At 36.7% G+C, this 6,468-nt stretch overlaps 1 pseudogene; it reads right to left on the bottom strand.

Moving 5' to 3' along the window:
* Positions 1-5,295: 5,295 nt before the first annotated feature.
* Positions 5,296-6,187, bottom strand: LOC141494847 (small ribosomal subunit protein uS2 pseudogene; annotated as a pseudogene).
* Positions 6,188-6,468: the final 281 nt, after the last annotated feature.

Below are 6,468 nucleotides of genomic sequence, written 5' to 3'. Positions count from 1 at the left end.
ATTCCAGGGCCCATGGTCTATCCACTGCACTACCTAGCTGCCCCCTATAACTGGATTTTTTATAAAAATAATTCTATAGTAAACATGCTCAGTTTTTAATCATGCTTAAGATAGATATAAATACAAATCATTGCTTTCAGAATTATTTCCAACAATTAGAACATCTTAGGTGACTTTAAAATTTTAACAGGTGTGTTAATTTCAACTGTGACAAAACAGTCATTAAAAACAGCCAGATTTCCAAGTATGACAGCACATGAATTATTAGATTTTCTTAAACTTAATGTTTTCATACTCAAATCCTATTTCTTGGAGCATGAATAAAACAGAAAAAGCTGTTCTTAACTTCAACCTTGTAAAGTAAAAGATTCTTCAGTAATTGAGACTTATTTTATTTCTCAAAATGGCAAAAAAATAGATTTCACACACACAAAAATACATTTTGTCTTTCTTTTAAAGTTGAAATTTGTAATATTATAAAGACCAAATCCTATAAATCATTACTATGTTATACATGAACCTGCAGATCTACACTAAGCTCAGTGCATTGTTTAGAAATTTCAGGGATTCCAAAAAGGAGCCATGATTTTTGATTCTTCCCCCCCACTTCTTATCCCCACAGTATAATCAATTACCAATATCCAGCTTTCAACATTATTACAGTAAGTTCAAAACTCATGTTTTTACAAGAGATAACCAGATAGTTGTACAGGCAATACCTTTGAACCTTAGGAAGAGGTAAAAGGAAATTTAGACAGTTGTAGGAGTTGATAACACAATCCAAATTTTTTTTTTCACTGATTTTTCTTTTAGTTTCTTTTTGTGAATCCTGAAACTGTAAACCTTAAAAAGACAGAGCTAAGATAAAATGAAACAAAGAATAATGGAGATTATTAAACGTTTTTTGGCCTATGAGGGTTGCATAATATTAAGTTGTCCCACTGTTCTTCAAATCCTATCATCCTTATAGAGTACTATGTGATTATAATCTCTTCCTGGACTTAAAGCATTTTCATCTGTAAGCTAATTTATTGTAAAGTTAATTTAATATTTATAACAATCATGACTAGCCCATTTTAATTAATGAGACTCTGGGACTTGAAAATTTTTTGGAGGTCTATGATGTGAGGTTTTAAAAGGTGAATGCTGTGTTATAGTGTTTATTTTTTGCAAGATAATTTAAAGTTTTATATAAGGACAGATTTCTCATAAACTAAACTTCTGAGAATTTAAAAGTGTGCTATTGATAGCCAATAGAATAAATGAATTAAGTTTTCATCTAATGATTTCATCCTTGTCATCAGGTTGAAAAGATCTGTGATATGATCTGTCTTATCTGGGGAAAATGTATGTATTCGAAATTTTATTAACTGAATAACTTATTACCTTGCCTCCATTATGAAACCTGAAATTGGTTATTGGTTACTCTGTAGGGGACAATGGTCATGGCCCCTCTCTGGGATCCCTGAAATTTCTAAACAATAAACTAAATTTGCTATAGATTTGAAGGCTTATGTATAATATGATATCAAAAATATTATGTTTAGTAAAAATGTAATAATTTATATACTATGCTACTTGGAAATTTGTTCCTACTAATGTTTTGTTACATTTGAAATTAATAACACACTTTGAAATTTTAAAGTCACCTAAGGTGTTCTAATTATCTAAAATAATTCTGAAAACAATGATTTGTACTTATATCTATTTTAACATGGTTAATAGCTAAATATATTTACTATATGTTTTTTCTAAAAATATCCAGTTCTAAATGCAATTTGAGCTTATTTTAAATTTCAAAGTTTTTGCTGTATTTCATTTAAAGCACAGTCCTTATGTGCATGTGCAACGATTGTTAGAAGCAGCTGTAATTTTTCTCTCTATATCTTTGCTGATAGTGATGATAATCACCACATGGTACACTGATTCTTTAGAGCTGAATCCACCTGAAGCTATGATTATAGGAAACTGCAATATTGCAATATATATTGCTACTGATTGGTCAGTCTGATATCAGGTATGTTAATCAAAGGGGCATCACTGTGCCAGTGATACCACTACTGGGTTTGACGTGTAATACTGCAGGTGGAGTACTCAGAGCCTTTGAGGGAATAACCATCAACATAGCTGTGATAGGATTCCCTTAACAGGGGATCCCTCATCTGGCAGACCTAAAGTCTGGCTCATTGCAATGGATTACCCATTTGATCTCTGTAACAGACATCTAAATACATAAGGGAACATATCCTTTTACATCCCTGCAAGGTTTTTTTTTAATATCATATCACTATAATCATGCCAAGTGTTCATTATAAAAGAGTGAGCCATTTGATCTACCATTCTCTAAATTCTAAACAGCCAGCAAGTATTATTGACTTTTGTTATTAGTTGCTTATTCCTATGTTAAATGAAATAAAATCTTTTAACTCCTCACAATATTGTGAGTATATTTAGGCAAATGACAAAGATTTGTGACATCAGGATATGATTCTTTATCATAACAAGTCTTTTTTAAGAAAAAAAATACCAGCATGACTAGTTATATCAAAAGGATGGCCTTTGGCTTTTAAAAAGAGAACCATTTTTCAGCTAGGGGTTTTTGTTTATTCTAAATATGGCTAAAGTTAAAACAGAAAAATGTATTGAAAATCACTTATTGGACAGATTATGAATCTGTTTGAATCATTCTGAAATGATTATCCAATGTGTTTGTTCGTACCTTTCTTGAGCTTTTGGTTACAACTCAAATTGATGTGGCAACTTTTAATGAATTCATGTTGTATTGAAAGTATTCTGATATTGGCTTAGGATTGTAGAGTATGATTTTTGTTCTCTATTTTGTTCTTTTCCTTCATTGCTAGTTTTCAAGTCCCTCTTCCTGGAACTTCTGATTTTTCTTTCAACTGGACCTCTGTTAATTGGCTTTCTTTGGTTTTGTTTGCTTAATCTTTTTCTGAGATTTGTTTCTCCAGGTTACAAGTAGTGCATCTCCAATAGTGGCCTCTACTAGATGCCAGCCTTGCCTCAATCAAGTTCTGACTGCAATACATTCTGCTCCAAATGGACTCTGATAAGATAGGTAGGGTGAGCACAATGTCCTCTTTCAGCTTTGAAGAACTTGCAGGAGTCTGATCTCCATCCGAATCCCCTATGAATCTGCGTTCCAAATTCTTTGATGGGGAATATGAAGCAGGGCACAATCAAATCATGAAATCTTATGGTCACATCCTTTGGTACAGGAAAGACTAGTACCTAAAACACCACCCATGTACAATGAGTCCTGTCTTAGCCACTCCTTCGGGACCATCCCTGTGGCATTTGCCTTGGAGAATACCTAGAGCCAGGTGCTAAATCACTCCTCAAACACCATCTTCCTCCTGTCCACCAGAATGGTGTTTAAGTGGACTTCTGCTGAGGGCTCCAGTTGTCTTCTTCCTTTTTGCTTTTTCCCTTTTATATGTGAGCTTGCCTCGCATGCTCTCTCTAAGCCACATGGCCTAGCCATATGGCTGGACCAATATGACTCCAAGTCCATATGGGTAGATCTACATTGATCTAAGCTTCTCTCTCTTTCTTTCAAGAGACTACTTCTTTCCTGGCTTGTTACTAGAATGTGGACCCAAATCCAGACTGGACTCATTCAGGCCAAGTCATTTTTTTATGGCTGTTTTCCTATTTCTTTCCCCTTTCCCTCAGGCATTCTTGTCTCTACCTTTGCTATTCAGCTTGTCCTCAAGTAACTTGCTGTCTCTCAGATGAATTAAATCTGTGAACTGCTTGTGGTCTGTAATATATGTGAACTTTATAGTCTTGTGAATTAAAAAATCTAAAATTATACACCTCAGAGGTTCAATCATGAGTTTTTCACTTAAACAATCTTTGAGATAGTACCCCCGATTTCTCCATCATCAATTGGAAGAGTGAATTCCCTCATGAGGGTTCCTTATGCATTATTTTTCTCCTTATTCCCTTTCTTTATTTATAGTGGGCACACCTGTAGCACTCTAAGGTGGGGGAGGGGATGAAAATGAATGTTCTATTGTAAATCTGATTGTTCTCTTAGATCAAATGGTTTTGTTCCAGCTGATTTTATCTTTTGGCTGTATGACTGAAAGGTAAACACCTCTGCTGGAATATGTGAGCTATGATTTGTAGGAATGCAAATCCACAGAGTACTTTGAACTTTAGGTAGGAATTCCCAGAAAACCTGCCCAAGAGTTGGGAGAGAGAAACAACAAAGGGATTCTATGATTTTATTATTTCAGTTCATGTTGCTTGTCTGATAGTTTCCAGTCTTTTGTTTTGTTTTCTTTGAATTTAAGATGGCACTGTAACAGGTGATTTGTCAAATGACTTCATTTATAAATTTAAAACATCCCTGTAGTCTGATTGTCAATCCATGTGAATCCAGTGATTAGGGATACATAGGTCACTCTCCTTCTCTACCTTTGGATTAATTAGTAGAACCAAGTTACTGAACAGAGAGGTTAACAGGCAACCTGGTTAACTCCTGGATGTTGGCCTGAGATATTATTTCAGCATTTGTTTTGTGCATCTTTCTGCCATTGAACTGGGTAGTGTTAAATCTGAAACTGTAAAAACTTTAAAAATATAGGATTAAAATAAAATTGACAGAAAGCATAGATTAGACATAAAATTTTATTCTTTGGGATTTACCATCTAAAGATTAAGGTGGAGAATGTTATGAAAATCTTTACCCTTCAATTGGGAAAGAGTTGATCTTTTATGCAAAAACAGAAAATAGGCAAAATTATTAACCTGCTTTGTGTGTACTAACAGTGGAGGCTGCACAATGTCTCTGCCCAAAACTGCTCCTCAAAGACTATCATCCTTGTACAATATTATTTGATCTCTTGCTGTCTCTTCCTGACAGGACAAACCTCCCAGCATCCTGATCATTGCCCTCCTGAGTTTGTAATGAACATAGGGGAAGATATGCAGAAGTACTTTTTAAAAAATTTACATTTTTATTTATTTACACATTACTAAAATAGTCTTGTTGTAAGAGTAAGCATAATCCCCCCCTGCCTCCACAAAAATAAAACCTCATGAGAAACAAAGTGAAGGAAAAAAGAAAAAAATGTTCTTCAGTCTGTGTTCCAATCAGCTCTGTCTCTGGGGTGGATCACATTCTTTATCATAAGTCCATCAGAGAAGTTACTTCCATATTTTTCCATAGTTGATGTTGCTGATTTTAATTCCCTCCATCCATTATTCCCCACTACCATTTATTATTATTTTTAAGAAACCAATGTTTATTTTCCAACAGCATTTTTCTAACACTATTAGAGCATCTGGGTAAAACTTAGGACCACTTTGTGGTAGTTCCTACCCGTTCAGTGGCCTGAGCAGTAGGAGCTGCAGACCAGTCCTCAGTAGCTGGCTGAGCACTCCAATCTTCAGTAGGGAACTGCTGAATGGGCACAGATGGCACCTGGATGCCCTCAGACCAATCAGCCACCTCTGGCTGAGCAGCCATGAATTCTGGTGCAGTCCATTCACCTTGAAATTCCTCCTTTGTCACTGCCTTCTCAGCTGCAGCCTGCTCTTCCTTTTCATTCTCTTCTGGATCTCTGTAGAAGTAAAGATCAAGCATGACCTCCCATGAGTGCTCATGGGAGATGATACCATGCATCTGCAGGACTTCTCGGGCCAGCATCCACCACATCAGACCCACTGAGTGAGCTCCCTTGTTGTTACATGGAATGGCAATGTCCACATAGTGAAGTGGAGAGTTTGTGTTGCACAGTGCAGTGGTTGGAAGGTTAACATATGGTGCTTCAGTTAAAGGCTGATGATCTGCATGAGGATCAGTGACCACCAAGAGGCGAGGCTCCCTGAAAGCTGCCTGGACCTGGTTAGTGAAGGTGCTCAGGGTGAAGCATCCAGCAATAGGTGTGGTGCCAGTGGCAGCAGCAAATTTCAGAACAGCTCTCTGGTCAGTGTTCCTGGATGAGATGACACTAACATCAGCTGGATTTTCAATGGCAACAATGGCACGAGCTGCCAGCTTCAAATTAATAATATAGATGCCGTCACTCTTCCTTTTGTAGATATACTGTTCCATCTGGAAGTCCAAATTGGTGCTACCCAAATGGGTGCCTGCAGTGAGGAATTTGAGGACATCCTCCTCCTTCATCTGCAAGACATCCAGGGCTCCGGACATTGTGAAAGTTTCCCTTAAAAGTTACCATGGAAACTGTGAACAATGCTGTATGGACCCCTCTTCTGGGCAGTGTGGAAAAGCCATTTATTATATTTTCTCTCTCCTTTTACTCTGTTGGTCTTCAAAAATGTGTTGTGGGACATTTGAGTGGCACAACAGATAGAGCATAAGCCCCAGGCCCACATCCCACCCCAGAAACCCAGCAACCACCCAGCCCCATGGTCCTGGACAGAACACTCTATCCCACCACCTTGCAAAAAAGTAAAAAATAAAATTTGTTA

The sequence above is a fragment of the Macrotis lagotis genome, chromosome 8 (genome assembly GCF_037893015.1).
Source record: "Macrotis lagotis isolate mMagLag1 chromosome 8, bilby.v1.9.chrom.fasta, whole genome shotgun sequence".
In the NCBI taxonomy this organism is placed as follows: Eukaryota; Metazoa; Chordata; class Mammalia; order Peramelemorphia; family Peramelidae; genus Macrotis; species Macrotis lagotis.
The sequence above is the reverse complement of the archived record's forward strand: the minus strand, read 5'-3'. Positions and strand labels throughout refer to the sequence as shown.